Below are 21,966 nucleotides of genomic sequence, written 5' to 3' on the forward strand. Positions count from 1 at the left end.
GTTAAACAATTTAAAGGCAATGCTACCAAATACTAATTTAGTGTATGTAAACTTCTGACCCACTGGGAATGTGATGAAAGAAATAAAAGCTGAAATGGATCATTCTCTACTATTCTGACATTTCACATTCTTAAAATAAAGTGGTGATCCTAACTGACCTAAGACAGGGAATGTTTACTAGGATTAAATGTCAGGAATTGTGAAAAACGATGTTTACATGTATTTGGCTAAGGTGTATGTAAACTTCCGACGTCAACTGTACTCATCTGCCAAAACAGCAGCTTCAGACGCAGTCCATATGATGGAAACAATAAACATCATACTCCTACTCATGGTGAGCGTTACATCTGTCAATATTAATGAGACTAAGACATATGGAAGTTAGACCAGACAGTAAGCCTACCTCAGGCCGATATTTTATGCCTTCAAGAAACACTGGACTGACAGTATGATGGAGTAAGAAAGCGGTGGATGGATTTGCTTTATTTTAATAATGGTAGGGAGAGGACGTGTGGGGTTACTATTTTAATTAAGCGGGATAGTGTGCAGAATATTAGAGAAGTGCACACGGGTGAGGGTAGGCTTTTTAACTGTTAAATTTTTTAAAATGTTTTTGCACCTAATAATGAGATTGACCGAGCCGTGTTCTCAGTCACTTGAGCAACATTGTGCGGGTAACCGTATATAGGTTGGGGGATTTTAACGTTCGTTTGACTAAACTGGACACGTCAAGGAGTACATTGTTGTGCTCTGATCTGTCTAGGCTAGTCTTGCTGGGGGTAATGAAGGATCATTGAGTGATGTATGTCGGGGTATGCATCCAGGTGGGAGCTTTCGAGGCAGGTTGTTTTAAACGGTCTCAGGCAAAGCCGCATTGATTATTGATTAGCGCCTGTAAATGTGGTGCAATATGTTCACAAGATTAGGTATGATTTACATTTAAGTGATCATGCCTCTCTTGGGTTCCTGCTGGGTCATAGTGCTGAGCTACTAAATGAAGAAAAATATATTGATATGATTGCCGATTGTATTAAACAGAAATTGAGTGATTTTAAAATGTGTTTAATATTGGATTGTGGTGGGAGGGTCTAAAAGAGAAGATTAGAGGGTTGAGTGTTGACATGCAAGACGGAGTAATTTTCTTTTAAAGAGGCAGCGGATAGCTTTGAATAAACGACTTGACATTGAGCTGGAAAAAGTTGATAAGGTGGAGGGTTATGATGTGGCAGGCTTTATGGAAGCTCAGGCTGCTGTAGATAACTTTGAAAAGAGTGCATGTATGGGGGCAATTGGGGGGTGGCGATCAAGGCTGTAGTGAGGAGGTTTTAGGTTTTATTGATGCTAAATTATCTGATGCTGAATGACAAAGATATGACGGTTAAGGAGATACGGGAGGCTATCTTGGCCAGTAATAGGGGGAAAAAAGTCGGGGATCAGATGGGCTGAAAAGTGAGTTTTATCATCAATTTGTGGATATTTTTGCATCTGTATTGTTGGACCTGTATGTGTTCATGGAACGGGCACAGATCGTTCCAGAATCATTGTCCACAGGATTGTTAAATATTATAAAACAAATGGAGTAGCGAGAAGCTGGAAAATGTTAGGCCTTCAAGTTTACGGAATACTGATATGATTTTGGCAAGGGTTTTCGCTAACCATGTTAATAAAGTGATGGGGGAGTATCATATCTGAGTCGGACGTACAGTGTTCCTGGGAGGGATATTATGGATATTACTCGACATGACTGTTGAGGGAGGCACAGTGCTTAGCCTAGATTTGAACAAGAAAACTCGAAAACTGAAGGTAAAATGTGTGTAAGTGTTAAGGGGCACCTAATCAAAAACAATCAACCAGATCCCAAAACAAAATGGTGCTTGTGGAGAGAGAGAGAAAGAGACAGGACTGGGCACCAGGACCTTTTATCACCTAGTTGATCCCGAACCCAGGTGCAACTTGTCACCTTAACGACCCAATCAGCTCCACCTGTCCCCAATCTGCAAATATAAACACAAACACAGAGAAGGAGGCAGGGAAACCGTAACACCCCCACTTATGAAAATCAGGAACTTACAAAGACCTGAAAACAAAACCCACAACCACACAAATAAGCCAATACAACTGATCAAAAACCATAACTAATAAAAGGTTCAGACACAAAATACTATACAAACCATAAAGGTAAGAGGCCCACCGGATGCCCATGATACCAGCCCAACCAAATCACCTGACCCCATCCAACCTCAACAACCCTGGTACCTGGAAGCAACAATTTAAGAGAAAGAAATGGAGACCAAGCGACAGGAGAGCAGAAGCCAGAGCAACTGGAAGGACAAAATAAACACTGTACAGACCACCAACCGAAAATAAAAACCAACAACGAAGGCGTCCGAAGATCGACTAAATTGGTGCACGGGAAAGCGCATCAGCCACCACATTATCCACACTTTTTACATGTCGTCATCCAAATGGAACTCCTGCAGGAACAAACACCAGCGCATAATCCTGCGATTTGGGGAAAGCATGGTGTGCAGGAAAGTAAGGGGGTTGTGGTCAGTGTAAACCACAATAGGGACCACACATATACCTCAAAATGCTGCAACGCCCAGATTAAAGCAAGGGCCTCTTTCTCCCCCACTGAATAATTCAACTGATAGCTGTAAAACTTTCTGGAGAAATAACTAACAGGATGTTCAACACCCCCATCTGCTTGAAGCAACACTACACCTGCCCCTAAGTTACTGGCATCCACATATAGGCTGAAGGCAGTTCCAATCATGGGGCAGCCAACACAGGGTCAGAGCTAAAAAGCAGTTTCACATTTTCAAAAGCACTGACAGCAGGAAGACCAGATTAAATCAGCCCGAGGTGCTACAACCGTGGAGAAGTTGAAGCAAAACCCCCGATAATACCCAACCATACCTAGGAAGCGTTGCAGCTCGTCCTTGGTGGTGGGCGGTGGAAACAGATCGATAGCGGCCACTTTAGCCCGCACCGGGAGAACACGACCCTGCCCGACCACTCTGGTCACTGTTGCCTGGGCAAACTCACATTTAGCTAAATTCACAGTGAGACAGGCCCCAGTCAAACTTTCAAACAGAGTCCGTATCTGCATCAGATCGCGCTCCCAAGGGTCACTATAAAACAACCACATCATCTAGATAAACAGCACAGTCTTCAAGGCTAGAGATCACCCTATTCATAAGACGCTGAAACGTAGCAGGAGCGTTGCGTAAGCCTAAACTCCTGACCGTATAGGAGAAAAGACCTGAAGGAATAATAAAAGCAGATATTTCACGAGCTCTTGACAAAGGCACCTGCCAGTAAACCTTCAGCAAATCAAACTTGCTGAAAAAACGGTAAACAATCTTCCATCCGTGGGAGTGGGTAACAGTCCGGTTATGTCAACCTAAACTTCCGGTAGTGCAAAATCTAAGAGAACCATCTGGCTTGCTCACCAAGAGACACGGGGAGGCCCAACTGGAGAATGATGGTACAGCGATATCATTAACCAGGATGTACTAGGCGTCCCGCTAGCGGGACAACTTCCGCTGAAACTGAAGGGCTCACAATTCAAATAAATAATCTTCAAAATGATGGATATTAAACATTTAGGTACATACACTGCTCAAAAAAATAAAGGGAACACTTAAACACAATGTAACTCCAAGTCAATCACACTTCTGTGAAATCAAACTGTCCACTTAGGAAGCAACACTGATTGACAATACATTTCACATGCTGTTGTGCAAATGGAATAGACAAAAGGTGGAAATTATAGGCAATTAGCAAGACACCCCCAATAAAGGAGTGGTTCTGCAGGTGGTGACCACAGACCACTTCTCAGTTCCTATGCTTCCTGGCTGATGTTTTGGTCACTTTTGAATGCTGGCGGTGCTTTCACTCTAGTGGTAGCATGAGACGGAGTCTACAACCCACACAAGTGGCTCAGGTAGTGCAGCTCTGTGGCCTGCTGGAGGTCATTTTGCAGGGCTCTGGCAGTGCTCCTCCTTGCACAAAGGCGAAGGTAGCGGTCCTGCTGCTGGGTTGTTGCCCTCCTACGGCCTCCTCCACGTCTCCTGATGTACTGGCCTGTCTCCTGGTAGCGCCTCCATGCTCTGGACACTACGCTGACAGACACAGGAAACCTTCTTGCCACAGCTCGCATTGATGTGCCATCCTGGATGAGCTGCAAACATGGCATGTTTTGATGTAAGCGGAAATGTCTTTAAACGAGGCCAATAAAAATGACGCACAATTCGATCATAGGGGTTAGTAAAACCAAAGTGATCAGAAACGTCATGAGATGTTTTCAAAACTAGATCACAAAGCTTAGAAGGAACCGCGATCTGAACAATAGCATCACCCACAACTTCTGCTGTCAAGCGTCCATTTCCTCATCAGCAACTGATCTTGAACGTTGTAACCCTGGGCAACACTCCTTACCTCAACCGGAAGTACTTGATCAAATAAACCTTAAGGTAGGATCAGCGGACTGCTCCATCACAAGATCACTACAGGACATAGGCAAAGGTAAATCATTTAATGGATTATCTAACTGTTCGGTTATGTGTTGTGTAAATTCCGTTTTGACCGTAGTGTCAGCACGGGTCACAGTGCATGCAGAGAATACCTCCAGGAATCTCTGTACGTTTTCATCAATAATCCCTACATGGGATGGGGTATGAGAAACGACCAGAGGTTTGTGTCTGGCGACACATAGTCGCCAGACACGACTAGAGGATAAGTTGTTACCAAAATCACATGAACACCATTAATTGGCAGAAAGGGACACACCCCAAGGGAAACTTCACCTTGCACTAGGTCAGATATAAGTTTGACTTTGTGCAAGGGTACAGACAATGTATTCAAACCTATCCCTTGAATCAGGACACTGGTTCCTGTATCTGTCTACGAAGAGAAAGGCAGAACAGACTCCAAAACAACCAATTCAGAGGCACCAGTGTCTCACAGAATCTTTACTGGCACATCACTTCCCAATAGTGAAACAACCTTCTGTGACAAATGGCGAATAATCAGTACTAAAAGGTTTGGACAATTCTTGAGCAACAGGCCCAGCTAACGCAACAGGTTTTACATTTGTGCTGGCCAATCTGCTGACCTTTTTACCAAGAACAGGACATTCATTCTTCCAGTGGCCTTTACCTTGACAATAATTACAGATTTTACTTACACCATTCTGTCCACATGAACCATGTTCGGATCTAGATGGAAATGCGTCATTACCAGAACCAAAGGAATTTGCTGACTGAAATCCACTTGAACTGTTCCTCTGCCCCCAATCTCGCATACGGGATCCTCCAAAACTGCCTTTTTGGGTCAGTACGTACAGTCGGAAGTTTACATTCACTTAGGTTGGAGTCATTGAAACTCGTTTTTCAACCATTCCACACATGTCTTGTTAGCAAACTATAGTTTTGGCTAGTCAGTTAGGACATCTACTTTGTGCATGACACAAGTAATTTTTCCAACAATAGTATACAGACAGATTATTCCAGTGGATCAGAAGTTTACATACACTATGTTGACTGTGCCTTTAAACGACTTGAAAATTATGTCATGGCTTTAGAAGCTTCTGATAAATTATGTCAATTAGCCTGAGTCAATTGGTGGTGTACCTGTGGATGGATTTCAAGGCCTACCTTCAAACTCAGTGACTCTTTGCGTGACATAATGGGAAAATGAAAAGAAATCAGCCAAGAACTCCACAAGTCTGGTTCATTCGTGGGAGCATTTTCCAAATGCCTGAAGGTACCACGTTAATCTGTATAAACACCGTGGGACCACGCAGCCATCATACCGCTCAGGAAGGAGACGCCTTCTGTCTCCTAGAGATGAACGTACTTGTGCGAAAAGTGCAAATCAATCCCAGAACATCAGCAAAGGACCTTGTAAAGTTGCTGGAGGAAACAGGAACAAAATGATCTATAACCACAGTAAAACGAATCCTATGTCGACATAACCTGAAAGGCCGCTCAATAAGGAAGAAGCTACCGCTCCAAAACCGCCATAAAAAAAACGCCATGGCAACTGCACATGGGGACAAAGATCGTACTTTGGAGAATTGTCCTCTGGTCTGATGAAACAAAAATAGAACGGTTTGGCCATAATGACCATCGTTATGTTTGGAGGAAAAAGGGGGAGGCTTGCAAGCTGAAGGACACCATTCAACTGTGAAGCACGGGTGTGGCAGCATCATGCTGTGGGGGTGCTTTGCTGCTGGAGGGATTGGTGCACTTCACAAAATAGATGGCATCATGAGGCAGGAAAATTATGTGGATATATTGAAGCAAAATCTGAAAACATCAGTCAGGAAGTTAAAGCTTGGTCACAAATGGGTCTTCCAAATGGACAATGACCCCAAGTATACTTCCAAAGTTGTGGCAGCAAAGTCAAGGTATTGGAGTGGCCATCACAAGGCCCTCACCATAATCCTATAGAAATGTCGTGGGCAGAACTGAAAAAGCATGTTCGAGCAAGGAGGCCTAAAAGCCTGACTCAGTTACACCAGGTCTGTCAGGAGGAATGGGCCAAAATGTACCCTACTTATTGTGGGAAGGCTACCCAAGTTAAACAATTTAAAGGCAATGCTACCAAATACTAATTTAGTGTATGTAAACTTCTGACCCACTGGGAATGTGATGAAAGAAATAAAAGCTGAAATGGATCATTCTCCACTATTCTGACATTTCACATTCTTAAAATAAAGTGGTGACCCTAACTGACCTAATACAGGGAATGTTTACTAGGATTAAATGTCAGGAATTGTGAAAAACGATGTTTACATGTATTTGGCTAAGGTGTATGTAAACTTCCGACGTCAACTGTACTCATCTGCCAAAACAGCAGCTTCAGACGCAGTCCATATGATGGAAACAAACATCATACTCCTAATGGTGAGCGTTACATCTGTCAATATTAATGAGACTAAGACATATGGAAGTTAGACCAGACAGTAAGCCTACTTCAGGCTGATATTTTATGCCTTCAAGAAACACTGGACTGACAGTATGATGGAGTAAGAAAGCGGTGGATGAATTTGCTTTATTTTAATAATGGTAGGGAGAGGACGTGTGGGGTTGCTATTTTAATTAAGCGGGATAGTGTGCAGAATATTAGGGAAGTGCACACAGGTGAGGGTAGGCTTTTAAGTGTTACATTTTTTTTTGAATGTTTATGCACCTAATAATGAGATTGAGAACACGGCTCGGTCAGTCACTTAAGCAACATTGTGTGGGTAACTGTATATAGGTTGGGGGATTTTAACGTTCGTTTGACTAAACTGGACACGTCAAGGAGTACATTGTTGTGCTCTGATCTGTCTAGGCTAGTCTTGTTGGGGGTAATGAAGAATCATTGAGTGATGTATGTCGGGGTATGCATCCAGGTGGGAGCTTTCTCGAGGAGGCAGGTTGTTTTAAACGTCTCAGGCAAAGCCGCATTGATTATTGTTTAGCGCCTTTAAAATGTGGTGCAATATGTTCACAAGATTAGGTATGATTTACATTTTTGAAGTGATCATGCCTCTCTTGGGTTCCTGCTGGGTCATAGTGTGCCTACTAGAGGGGGTGGTGTATGGTGTTTGAATGCTGAGCTACTAAAAGAAGAAAAATATATTGATATGATTGCGATTATATTAACTTCTCTAGGGTAGGTGAGACGCTAACGTCCCACCAGGCCAACATCCGGTGAAACTGCTGAGAGCTAACATTTTAAATACAGCATTCGTTGTATTAAACATTCTTGTAAATACATGTATCTTACATCATTTAAAAGATGAACGTCTTATTAATCCAGCCGCTCTGTCAGATTTCAAAAAGGTTTACTGCAAAAGCAAACATGCGATTTTCTGAGGACGGCGCCCCACACACACAAGTATTACTAGCATTTTCCAACCAAGCAATAGCGTCACGAAATGCAATGCTTGGCAAATGCCAAGTGTCCAAACAACACAGTGAATGTTCGTTTTGTTTGATAAAATCTATTTTAATAGCATCACGAAATGCAATGCTTGGCAATTGCCAAGTGTCCAAACAACACAGTGAATGTTCGTTTTGTTTGATAAAATCTATTTTCATAGGGTCACGAAATGCAATGCTTGGCAAATGCCAAGTGTCCAAACTACACAGTGAATGTTCGTTTTGTTTGATAAAATCTATTTTTATAGCCTACCACGAAACATTTGTAAACCGGTTGCTTCGTGATTTCCGTCTCATTCAACTTTGGATGAAGCGTTGTTGGTAATTACACACACTAAACAAACGTTTATCCATTCATGGTTGGTTTCATTGCAATCCTCTGGTTGTTACTAACACAACCATACTTGATGGCTCTTTTCCCGGGAAGTATTGACCGAAACAAACCGATTTGAAGACACCAATCAATGCACCTCATTGCGCAACCAATGGTAGGACCGGTCTATCGTTGATTGACTGTATTTTGGCCCAATGACCACTGATCTTGAAATCTAGCTTGGAAGATAGCCAATGAGCTGAGGTAAACGGCAATATGTAATGGTTATACGTTTGAAGACCAGCCTTTGTCGTAAACTCTGGCATAAAAGAGGTTCATTCGCCATTGCAAATCCTACTTGACGGAGCCACGAGTGTTACGCATAGCAGTACATATTCAATAGCATTTAACAAGTTTATATATTAAAATTATGGCGAATAAATCAGGAAAAGCTAAAACAAAGTCTAGGTATACAGATTTAACCCAAATTATAGAGGAAATTGATAGAGACAGCCCCTCATCTCACAACTAACCTTCAGGGAGCTGCTCATCCAGGAGCTTGCTAGCTACAGCAAGTCCACTGCAGCACCTTCTGCTCCGTCAACCAGTGGTGTTCACCTGCCCAGATTCATCTCTGCAGGCATGAATATGCCTCAGGGCAAAAAGGGCACAGTGGGGAGGTGACGTTGTGCCCTTTGTCACAGGAAATGCCCCATCACCTGCACAGTAAGCCTCTGCTTTACAGCAGAAAGACTGCTATGGGCCATGGCACCAGCAGCACAATATTGTGTAGAGGACTGAGGGTCTTCACAATATTTATCTATTTATTTATAAAATATACAATATTGTAAATAGAAAATGTGTAAATAGTTACCCTTGTTATTTGTTTGTTTATTTTTTTTATATAATTTTTTTTGTGGGGGGGGGGGTGTTAGAATAGCATTTATGTATTTTGTACACTGCTCAAAAAAATAAAGGGAACACTTAAACAACACAATGTAACTCCAAGTCAATCACACTTCTGTGAAATCAAACTGTCCACTTAGGAAGCAACACTGATTGACAATACATTTCACATGCTGTTGTGCAAATGGAATAGACAACAGGTGGAAATTATAGGCAATTAGCAAGACACCCCCAATAAAGGAGTGGTTCTGCAGGTGGTGACCACAGACCACTTCTCAGTTCCTATGCTTCCTGGCTGATGTTTTGGTCACTTTTGAATGCTGGCGGTGCTTTCACTCTAGTGGTAGCATGAGACAGAGTCTACAACCCACACAAGTGGCTCAGGTAGTGCAGCTCATCCAGGATGGCACATCAATGCGAGCTGTGGCAAGAAGGTTTCCTGTGTCTGTCAGCGTAGTGTCCAGAGCATGGAGGCGCTACCAGGAGACAGGCCAGTACATCAGGAGACGTGGAGGAGGCCGTAGGAGGGCAACAACCCAGCAGCAGGACCGCTACCTCCGCCTTTGTGCAAGGAGGAGCAGGAGGAGCACTGCCAGAGCCCAGCAAAATTACCTCCAGCAGGCCACAAATGTGCATGTGTCTGCTCAAACGGTCAGAAACAGACTCCATGAGGGTGGTATGAGGGCCCGACGTCCACAGGTGGGGGTTGTGCCCAACACCGTGCAGGACGTTTGGCATTTGCCAGAGAACACCAAGATTGGCAAATTCCCCACTGGCGCCCTGTGCTCTTCACAGATGAAAGCAGGTTCACACTGAGCACGTGACAGACGTGATAGAGTCTGGAGACGCCGTGGAGAACGTTCTGCTGCCTGCAACATCCTCCAGCATGACCGGTTTGGCAGTGGGTCAGTCATGGTGTGGGGTGGCATTTCTTTGGGGGGCCGCACAGCCCTCCATGTGCTCGCCAGAGGTAGCCTGACTGCCATTAGGTACCGAGATGAGATCCTCAGACCCCTTGTGAGACCATATGCTGGTGCGGTTGGCCCTGGGTTCCTCCTAATGCAAGACCTCATGTGGCTGGAGTGTGTCAGCAGTTCCTGCAAGAGGAAGGCTTTGATGCTATGGACTGGCCCGCCCGTTCCCCAGACCTGAATCCAATTGAGCACATTTGGGACATCATGTCTTGCTCCATCCACCAACGCCACGTTGCACCACAGACTGTCCAGGAGTTGGCGGATGCTTTAGTCCAGGTCTGGGAGGAGATCCCTCAGGAGACCATCCGCCACCTCATCAGGAGCATGCCCAGGCGTTGTAGGGAGGTCATACAGGCACATGTAGGCGACACACACTACTGAGCCTCATTTTGACTTGTTTTAAGGACATTACATCAAAGTTGGATCAGCCTGTAGTGTGGTTTCACTTTAATTTTGAGTGTTACTCCAAATCCAGACCTCCATGGGTTGATACATTTGATTTCCATTGATAATTTGTGTCATTTTGTTGTCAGCACATTCAACTATGTAAAGAAAAAAGTATTTAATAAGAATATTTCATTCATTCAGATCTAGGATGTGTTATTTTAGTGTTCCCTTTATTTTTTTGAGCAGTGTATATAGTTCTTTCCTTCAAAATGTATCACTGTACCAATTCGGCCATTTGGGTATATTTGGGTACATTTGTCTGGGACACCTGGTTGACTTCATGTTCAATGTCATGTAGCTCGCTCATTTTTGAAGTTATCTGTCTAAAACTATGCTCAGCTATTGTTGCCATCTTATGCTCTTCATTCAAATCATCCACAGCATCCTATCTGTATGTTTGGCTGTTCTTGGTCATTTGAAAGATGCAGCAACAATAAAAAACAGAAACGTATGTTTATATCCTTGTATTTTCTTCTACCAGATGTATTGTGTTATATTCTCCTACATTCAATTCAGAGTGTTTCCTTTCAAATGATACCAAGAATATGCATATCCTTGCTTCTGGGCCTGAGCTACAGGCAGTTAGATTAGGGTATGTCTTTAGGCGGAAATTGAGAAGGGGGGGTACCCCAAAGAAGTTAAACAGAAATGTTGAGTGATTTTAAAATGTGTTTATATTGGATTGTGGTGGGACGGTCGAGTGGACTATGCAAGACGGAGGAATTTTCTTTTAAAGAGGCAGCGGATAGCTTTGAATAAACGACTTGACATTGAGCTGGAAAAAGTTGGTACGGTGGAGGGTTATGATGTGGCAAGCTTTATGGAAGCTCAGGCTGCTGTAGATAACTTTGAAAAGAGTGCATGTATGGGGGCAATTGGGGGGTGGCGATCAAGGCTGTAGTGAGGAGGTTTTAGGTTTTATTGATGCTAAATTATCTGATGCTGAATGACAAAGATATGACGGTTAAGGAGATACGGGAGGCTATCTTGGCCAGTAATAGGGGGAAAAAGTCAGGGATCAGATGGGTTGAAAAGCGAGTTTTATCATCATTTTGTGGATATTTTTGCATCTGTATTGTTGGACCTGTATGTGTACATGGAATGGGCACAGATCGTTCCAGAATCATTGTCCACAGGATTGTTAAATATTATAAAACAAATGGAGTAGGGAGAAGCTGGAAAATGTTAGGCCTTTAAATTTACGGAATACTGATATGATTTTGGCAAGGGTTTTTGCTAACCGTGTTAATAAAGTGATGGGGAGTATCATATCTGAGTCGGATGTACAGTGTTCCTGGGAGGGATATTATGATATTACTCGACATATGACTGTTGAGGGAGGCATAGTGCTTAGCCTAGATTTGAACAAGAAAAGTCGAAAACTGAAGGTAAAATGTGTGTAAGTGTTAAAGGTGCACCAAATCAAAAACAATCAACCAGATCTCAAAACAAAATGGTGCTTGTGGAGAGAGAGAGAGAAAGGCAAGACTGGGCACCAGGACCTTTTATCACCTAGTTGATCCCAAACCCAGGTGCAACTTGTCACCTTAATGACCCAATCAGCTCCACCTGTCCCCAATCTGCAAATATAAACACAAACACAGAGAAGGAGGCAGGGAAACCGAGAGGGTTTCCCCCACTTATGAAAATCAGGAACTTACAAAGACCTGAAAACAAAACCCACAACCACACAAATAAGCCAATACAACTGATCAAAAACCATAACTAATAAAGGTTCAGACACAAAATACTATACAAACCATAAAGGTAAGAGGCCCACCGGATGCCCATGATACCAGCCCAACCAAATCACCTGACCCCATCCAACCTCAGCAACCCTGGTACCTGGAAGCAACAATTTAAGAGAAAGAAATGGAGACCAAGCGACAGGAGAGCAGAAGCCAGAGAAACAGGAAGGACAAAATAAACACTGTACAGACCACCGAAAAAAACAACAACGAAGGCGTCCGAAGATCGACTAAATTGGTACACGGGAAAGCGCATCAGCCACCACATTATCCACACTTTTTACATGTCGTACATCCAAATGGAACGCCTGCAGGAACAAACACCAGCGCATAATCCTGTGATTTGGGCAAAGCATGGTGTGCAGGAAAGTAAGGGGGTTGTGGTCAGTGTAAACCACAATAGGGACCGCACATATACCTCAAAATGCTGCAACACCCAGAATAAAGCAAGGCCTCTTTCTCCCCCACTGAATAATTTAATCTAACTGCACTGTCCGATTTACAGTAGGCTTTACAGCGAAAGCATGCCATGCGATTGTTTGAGAACGGCGCCCCACATCAACCAATTTTTCCACCGTCACAGGTTTCATAAAATCACAAATAGCGATTAAATATTCACTTTTTGAAAATCTTACTCTGATTTGTCATCCAAAGGGTCCCAGCTATAACATGTAGTGTCATTCGGTTAGATAAAATCCTTCTTCATATCACAAAAAGTCGATTTAGTTGGCGCCATCGATTTGACTAATCCACTCGTTCAACATGCAGAGAAAGGAATCCGAAAATCTGCGCCTAAACTTTGTTTCAACAAGTCAAAATACATTTATATTTATTCCTCAGGTACCCTAAAATGTAATTAAACTATAATATTTCATACGGAAAGATTTTTCTTTGGATTTTCTCCTACCATAACTATGTGTCAGCAAAACAAACTGAAAATCAGTGATCAAATCAGTTAACTCTGCTTGACAATCAGATAGGTGACCCAACAAACTCTCCAAGTTTGCAAGGGACTCTGAATTCAACCTACCCTGCAAAATACCACCACCAGGGCCCGGCACCCCCTGTTAATCACACTGCATGTGAAGGTGACGTGGCTGACCTCAGATCAACAGATTCCACCAAAAGAACAGGACTAACCACGTCAGTTTTAGCACATAGTTCTGATTTAGCCAATTCAGAAGACAAACGAGCATAATAGTGCTTTAACAAATTGACATGGCAGAGCTGTTTCGCCTTTCTGCGCTCAGGGGTAGCAATCAGATCGGACAATTGACGAACCACAGTGTATGGGCCGCTGAATTTGGCCTGAAAAGGAGAACCAACAATGGGCAGCAGAGCCAGAACCTGGTCCCCTGGACTAAATTGTCACGGCTCAGCTCGCCGGTCAAACAACCTTTTCATCCTCACCTGAGAGGAAGCTAGTTTTTCTTTAGCCATTTCACAAGCTACATACAACCGGTGTCAGAAACACTAACATATGACGACAAATTTGGGGGAGGCTCAACCACCTTCCAATCCTCCTTTAATACTGCAAGAGGACCATGCACAGTATGACCAAAAACAAGGTCATTAGGACTGAAACCAGTGCTCTCGTGATACTTCTTTAACAGCGAGTAGCAACCAGCGTAACCCCTCTTCCCAGTCACGTTTTAATTCAGTGCAGTAAGAACGTAACAGTGACTTCAAAGTCTGATAAACGCTCAAGGGCCCCTTGACTCTGCACATGATAAGCACTGGCCTGATTATGTTTTAAACACAATTGTCACAAGAGTTGTAAAAATATGTGCGAAGTGAAGTTGGGACCCTGATGGCTCTGAATAAACTGAGGTATTCCAAAAATGTAGATGAACGGTGACAAAGCCTTCACAACATATTTAGTCGTAATGTTGCGAAGTGGATAGGGTGCAGAATCTCGTAGCCTGACAAATCACAGTTATAATGTAGGTGCTACCAGCTTTAGAACGGAGTAAGGGTCCAACACGATCAATAAGCAAATGCTCAAATGGCTGGCCTGTAACAGTAATAGGTTGTAGCGGGACGGGCCTTAACATCTGATTAGGCTTCCCAGTCAGTTGACAAACATGGCATGTTTTGATGTAAGCGGAAATGTCTTTAAACGAGGCCAATAAAAATGACGCACAATTCGATCATAGGTTTTACTAACCCCTAAGTGATCAGAAACGTCATGAGATGTTTTCAAAACTAGATCACAAAGCTTAGAAGGAACTGCGACCTGAAAAATAGCATCACCCACAACTTTTGCTGTGAGGCGTCCATTTCCTCATCAACAACTGATCTTGAACATTGTAACCCTGGGCAACACTCCTTACCTCAACCGGAAGTACTTGATCAAATAAACCTTAAGGTAGGATCAGCGGACTGCTCCATCACAAGATCACTACAGGACATAGGCAAAGGTAAATCATTTAATGGATTATCTAACTGTTCGGTTATGTGTTGTGTAAATTCCGTTTCATACCGTAGTGTCAGCACGGCTCATAGTATGAGTCACAGTGCATGCAGAGAATAACTCCAGGAATCTCTGTACGTTTTCATCAATAATCCCTACATGGGATGGGGTATGAGAAACCACCAGAGGTACATCACGCCAGACACGACTAGAGGATAAGTTGTTACCAAAATCACATGAACACCATTAATGGGCAGAAAGGGACACACCCCAAGGGAAACTTCACCTTGCACTAGGTCAGATATAAGTTTGACTTTGTGCAAGGGTACAGACAATGTATTCAAACCTATCCCTTGAATCAGGACACTGGTTCCTGTATCTGTCTACAAAGAGAAAGGCAGAACAGACTCCAAAACAACCAATTCAGAGGCACCAGTGTCTCACAGAATCTTTACTGGCACATCACTTCCCAATAGTGAAACAACCCTCTGTGACAAATTGCAAAGAATCAGTACTAAAAGGTTTGGACAATTCTTGAGCTTGCGCAACAGGATTAACATGCGGAACAGGCCCAGCTAACGCAACAGGTTTATCATTTGTGCTGGCCAATCTGCTGACCTTTTTACCAAGAACAGGACATTCATTCTTCCAGTGACCTTTACCTTGACAATAATTACAGATTTTACTTACATCATTCTGTCCACATGAACCATGTTCGGATCTAGATGGAAATGCGTCATTACCAGAACCAAAGGAATTTGCTGACCGAAATCCACTTGAACTGATCCTCTGCCCCCAATCTCGCATACGGGATCCTCCAAAACTGCCTTTGTGGGTCAGTATGTACAGTTGAAGTCGGAAGTTTACATAAACTTATGTTGGAGTCATTAAAACTAGTTTTTCACCACTCCACAAATTTCTTGTTAACAAACTATAGTTTTGGCAAGTCGGTTAGGACATCTACTTGCATGACACAACTATTGTTTACAGACCGATTGTTTCACTTCTAATTCACTGTATAACAATTTCAGTGAGTCAGAAGTTTACATACACTACGTTGACTGTAGCTTTAAACGTCTTGGAAAATTCCAGAAAATGATGTCATGGCTTTAGAAGCTTCTGATAGGCTAATTGACGTAATTTGAGTCAATTTGTGGTGTACCTGTGGAGGTATTTCAAGGCCTACCTTCAAGCTCAGTGCCTCTTTGCTTGACATAATGGGGAAATTGAAAGAAATCAGCCAAGACCTCGAAAGAAATTGTAGATCGAAAGAAAATCGAAAGAAATTGTAGATCTCCACAAGTCTGGTTCATCCTTGGGAGAAATTTCCACGTTAATTGTTCATTGTTAACCTACCATGTTAATCTGTATAAACACCATGGGACCACGCAGCCGTCATACCGCTCAGGAAGGAGACGCCTTCTGTCTCCTAGACATGAACGTACTTTGGTGCGAAAAGTGCAAATCAATCCCAGAACACCAGCAAAGGACCTTGTGAAGATGCTGGAGGAAACAGGTACAAAATTATCTACATCCACAGTAAAACGAGTCCTATATCGACATAACCTGAAAGGCCGCTCAGCAAGCAAGGACTGCTCCAAAACCGTCATAAAAAATCTAAAATACAGTTTGCAACTGCACATGGGGACAAAGATTGTACTTTTTGGAGAATTGTACTCTGGTTTGATGAAACAAAAAAAACTGTTTGGCCATAATGACCATCGTTATGTTTGGAGGAAAAAGGGGGAGGCTTGCAAGCTGAAGGACACCATTCAACCGTGAAGCACGGGTGTGGCAGCATCATGCTGTGGGGGTGCTTTGCTGCTGGAGGGATTGGTGCACTTCACAAAATAGATGGCATCATGAGGCAGGAAAATTATGTGGATATATTGAAGCAAAATCTGAAAACATCAGTCAGGAAGTTAAGCTTGGTCACAAATGGGTCTTCCAAATGGACAATGAAACCCAAGTAATACTTCCAAAGTTGTGGAAAAATGGCAACTGTCCACAACTAGGTAAGTTAGTCTTGGAGGGGGGCATTTTAAAATCCATACCCAAAACGCACACAGTCCACAACTCAGGGAATGTGGAGACATTCTGTACAGGATGCAGGGGTCCTTGGCGATAGGTGCCCAACACAAAATATTAATGACAGTAGCAAAGGCACTCCAACGCAGAATAGAGTGAATAATGGCACATGTTACATCAGCGTGTTTCGATACACTCAGGTATTATGATACGAGAAAGGGGAATGACAGTAGCGATGACTCAGACGTTGAGTTTGTTAGTGGCAACACATGTAGAGAGCTGCAGCTCAACCCTGTTAGAGCTGCAGTTGCGCAGCTTCTGTGCAAGAGGCTGAAGGTGCAGTGCAAGCAGCAGTCTGTAACTCTTACAGCTGCTGGTGAGTTAGGGGCTCCTTGTAAGAATGTAAAAATAAATGGAGAGCGGTCAGTGAAGCGGTGTGTGGTACAGATGAGTTTTAGATGAGTATCATGGAACAATTCGAAATGTCGTGGTGAAGCAGCTAGAAAGCAACGATGGTACATATAGGAGCATTTTGAGAATGGGTTACCGTTCAGTGTCAGAACATATTAGTAAATCCAAAATGAGCTCTCTAGGTAGTTGGGTGACCGAAGTGGAGATTCAAGCAGCAGCAGATTGTTTGGGTGTAAGCATATATACATACTACACCAACTGAATACAGTTGTAACGGTTTACAGGTGTCTAACAAGTGGATTTATTTGGAGAATCGTGGGAACCATTATGAGACAGTTGTTTGCGTCAAGAGGCCTCAGATGCAGTCTTGTTATGGTTACTGCAAAGTAGCTGCAAGTGGGAACAGTGTTACACCACAAACATTCAAGTCTTCAGACTCCAACTCGCCCGATTCTGAGAGAGCTTGGCGAGCAACAAGGTCCAGTGAAAACAATGATTGAATGTGTGAGGATGATCCCGGATACTGGCAAGAGGACGATGAGCATGAACACGAAACTCCGGGTGATGACTTGGAGGATACCAGGGACCACGAAGCCGAAACTCGTCACCAATACAATTCCAACAACAACCTTCTGGACGACGACAAGGTTTACGACAACGACGAGGTTGACGACACGGTTGGTGCTGAGGAAGATGCGAGACAAAAATAGCAGATGCAACGTAAGCTTAATTGGTCACTACCTAACAGGTCATGGCTTTCATTTTTAGAATGGCTGGGTGAGCGCTGATGGGGCTCGGTCTCTGAAGAGCAGATTAACTCTTTCATGGATACACCTAAGATTCACGTGGAGATATTGTCATCGCAGCACACTTTGGTGACACGCCCGGAGTAGTGTGTTTGGTGACGGTGAAGACCAACGACGCAGTCGTGACATTTGCTGTGTTCATCCATCGAGGCAGTTACATATGTAACGACTTGGTACAAGGTGAATTTTCAAATCCTATTGACATTATAAGAGATCTCGTTTGTAAACTGGGAGAAGGGCACTTGCTGCCTAGACGGAGGAAAATACCTCATAACCCTGACTACTTTACTGTGACACATATAGTGGAAGAGATGTGTTAGATGATAAAGGGGCTGAAAGGTGCATGGTGGGGAGCTTCATACGGCAGTTCCGAAAGGTCACCCGAGTACCGTGAAGTGATACAGCATCTACGAATGAAGGAAAAACTGTACGCCGACCCAGGTGCAGCAATGCATTATATGGATGACGAGAGTTTGGAATATCTGTTCAAGATTGTAACTGCCAAGGGAAAGAGATTCAAGGTGACGTTTGATACGTTGGGGTTTACGCTTGGGACAAGTGCACGCTTCTCCGAGATCACAAGTGTACTGTCTTCCATGATCATTCACGTTTATTGACAGAGTACATTAGAAGCATTCACTTTGTCAATAAATCCATACCCAAAGCGTCACTGTCCACAACCAGGGAAGCAGGGGCAGCATTCATTTCCAAAGAACATGAACTTTATTGAGCCCAGAAAGGAATAAAACGGGTTCTTCTCCTTAGTCCTCACTACAGTGGAACATAAGGGTCATCCCCCTGCTCTTCCTCGTCATCGGCCATGTACTTGAGAGAAAGACAAATAATCACATTACCAAGAGGCCATACACACAGGCAAAGTGTCATCACCTTATACATTTCCAGATCTACCGTGTCATCTTCTCCACTGTTCAGCTGGGGTATGGTTGGGGACCTCCGGGGGCAACAGCGTACGCTCATGTTGTACCACAGGGTTTTCAGGTCCCTCTCCGTCAGAGGATAGTATGTAATTGCTCTCCTGAGATGTGTATTATATGCATGGGATAGAAATATTACATAGACATGGTATAACAGTGCATGAAACGTGATCGAAATCGTCATTCACAGTCTATCTGTGTACCTACAGAACGGCTCAGGGTTATGGTAGATGCCTGTGGAGTGGAGATTAGCCGTCAGAACCGTACAAGATAAAATATTACGATTAGCATGTTGTATAAATAAGGTGTGTGTAACTTAGGATATAATCATGTGTATCCTACCGGGCTGAGCTCGCTATTGTCGGTTTCTATACCACTCTCCTCTGACATCATTACAAGTGTGAAATGAACAATGAGTTGAGTCAAAGAGATACAGGTCTACAATTGGCTGGTAGAATGAAACACTTTCCCTAGGTGTCACGATCAAACTCCTTCCCACGGTTAGTTTGGGTTAGGGTTAGGCACAGGGGGTGCGGGGCGTTTTTAAAATTAATACTCAAACGCTCATGGGGCACATTTAATTTGCTATTCTCTTCTCTCTCAAACTCTCTCTGTAACTACACTTTATGCCACTGAATCACTCTCGCAATTGTTAGATGTATTGCATTCATCACATATCCCCGGTTCGCAGAGTGAATTGGGAGAGTTGCTTGGCAAGAATGACTATTGAAATTGTATCTGTCAAGGGAGACATTCTATATTTCCCTCCCAGTGTAAACACTAACTTCAGCCTGTCACTACAACTTGGAAATTAATGCAGATTGCTACTGCTCCTCTGTAACTCATGCGAGTGTAACAACTATCCTATGTGGTATATGAAACACTGCGCGGTATGCCTTACATAGTAGTGACGGAGAGACAGATGTAGGGATAGATACACATACTCAATGAAATGAGAGACACCGCCGTGTTCAATAGACTGTTCAGTTATTTATTATCTATTCGTTTTCATTGTCATAGTACATGCTTTACAGGCACGGTGTCATGATTCAAGAGATGAGGCTCAGCTGTTGCTAGATCGCGGTCAAGTCAATCTTGTGGGGTTGCTTGTTTCCAACGATGGCTGTTTGCCGTGTAACAGCATGAAGGCTCACTGAACGTACCTATGGGTCCAAGGTCCAGGTCAAACATTTCCTTCCACTGGTGGATGTACTGTGATGACGATCATCTTCTTTACTTTTAGGCTTCTCTTGTCATGACGTCTCTTGGCTTGTCTTTTCTTTCCCTTACTCTTGTCCTCTCCTCCCTGCAATTGACAGCTGATCATGATGCGTGGACGACTCGCTGCGCTGCTGCAAATTGCACGTGTCTCACAGGATAGTCGTACAAGCTTTTCACTGTCGGGTAGACGTAGCACGCGATCATGGCTAATAGGGCGTTGAGATGGTGGTAGTGCGTCAACTCCACGTACATGTGTCTGGTGAAGGGACTGTCCTTGGGTCCTATCATTACATCAACTCTGTTGTGGATGACGGATCTCACGTTGACACGGTCCAGGTTTGCCTTCTCGTGATCTGTCAGAGTCCTATTCTTCAGGAGGAGGCAGTTGTACCAAGTGGCCATTGCGTTAGTCGATTCGGTTGGATCCTGGGGTAGATGGCGGGTTACTAGGGAGGAGAGGATAGGAGGTCTGCTTCGGTTATCTGAGGGGTTTGGTGAGAACGGGGAGCGAGTTGTCAGAGTAGGATTTTCCTCGAGTTTTTGCCTGCCATATCAGTTGTGTTATACTCACAGACATTATTTTAACAGTTTTGGAAACTTTAGAGTGTTTTATATCCAAATCTACTAATTATATATATATCCTATCTTCTGGGCCTTAGTAGCAGGCAGTTTACTTTAGACACGCTTTTCATCCAAAATTCCGAATGCTGCCCCAGTAAAGTTAACCGTTATATAGTTCCTCATGTGGTCCCGGTGACCCTCGTATAAACATCTAGATATTGTGGGCTCTAACTGGTGTAGCCTCCTTCCGAACCTTTCGGTGTCGGCTGCGACCCAATGTGACAAGCCTGCCTCCCTTGTTGTTTCTTGTTGTTTTCTTCTTGGTTTTGTTCTTTTTCTCATTCACATTCTTCTCAACTCGATCCTCGCTCCGTACCCAGTCACGTCGGTGGTGTCGTGGACGAGTCTGATATAAAGCGCCTGAACGGTGATGTGCACTACACTGTGACAGTGCACAAGAGTAGTCAGCTTGATAGGAAGGGTGATTGTAGTGGAAAGTTACCTAGATAACACTTATCTATCTCTGATGCACAGATAGTCCTCTCACACTCTCACAACCCCTATTTTGACTGTATGTCTCTTTGATTACATTGTTCATCACAACCATGTTGGATTCAGACTCCGGAAACCATTCATTCTGCTCCTCATATTCCACTGCCGACTCCACTGATAGTCTTGATATGATTATTTTCTCATTTCTGTGGTACCCAGTTGTCATTATGAAAGTAATAACGCGCATCTCTATCATTCGCTAGATGCCTGGTGGGCTGCTGCATTTACCCTTTCTTCAAAAATGAGTGTCTGGACACAGTCTACCACTGCCATATCTGCAACGCTTCGCTGGTTGTAATAAAGAAGTGAAGTGTAGCAGCTATATGGTCCGGACAACTGTACGGTTTCATATGAACCTAAACCTGTGAATATTTTCTATGTTCCTATTCATATTATTTTCTGTTGAACGTGTGTCAATAAAGAGAGACCAGACTCAAAGAAATTGGGTCCTTGTCATTTATTCACATAGATACCACAGGTTGATCCACGACACACACGTCTATATCGCTGTGACAAGTGAGAAAACACAAAGGGGGATCGTCCAATCACACAGGAGCCTATTCTGCTATTTGGATGATTGTTCCCTTGTTGTGGCCAGTGTATTATTCAGTTCAAAGAACTAATAAAAAAAAGACAAAGAAAACGTGTTACATAACAACTCATTCGAAGGAGGCGTAGGGTCTATCCTGGAGAGACTGCTGTAGACATTGTTTT

This window comes from Salvelinus alpinus, chromosome 18 (genome assembly GCF_045679555.1).
Source record: "Salvelinus alpinus chromosome 18, SLU_Salpinus.1, whole genome shotgun sequence".
NCBI classification, from domain to species: domain Eukaryota; kingdom Metazoa; phylum Chordata; class Actinopteri; order Salmoniformes; family Salmonidae; genus Salvelinus; species Salvelinus alpinus.